Source organism: Egretta garzetta, unplaced genomic scaffold, assembly GCF_000687185.1.
Source record: "Egretta garzetta isolate BGI_Z169 unplaced genomic scaffold, ASM68718v1 scaffold157, whole genome shotgun sequence".
Classification (NCBI taxonomy): domain Eukaryota; kingdom Metazoa; phylum Chordata; class Aves; order Pelecaniformes; family Ardeidae; genus Egretta; species Egretta garzetta.
In genome coordinates, this window is record NW_009260175.1 from 5,742 (window position 1) to 6,127 (window position 386).

Below are 386 nucleotides of genomic sequence, written 5' to 3' on the forward strand. Positions count from 1 at the left end.
CAGGGAGGGAGAGGAGGGGGCAAGCAGCTTTCTGCCGTACCAAGCCCTGCCCGCCCGGATGTCTGCCATTTTCTGACGTGCCCAACTAGAATCGCTAATTCCGATAAACCCAGGCTAGATTAATTTTCATTTCCCCATGCAAATCAGTGCTAATTAGGATGGATTTAGTTCACCTCACAGGGGCTGTGGGGACAGACGCTGCGCACGGCCGTCACTCCCCAGGCAGGCTTTGGGGTGTTTCATTCCCAGTTAATGATTTGGGAGGGCGGACCCCACAGTCTGGAGGTCAGGAGCTGGGGTGGGGGCAGCAGGGATTGCTCTGAAACTCCCGGTCCCTCCGACCACGCTCAGACCCCGCACAGGACCCCTGTGCTGGCCAGCATCCC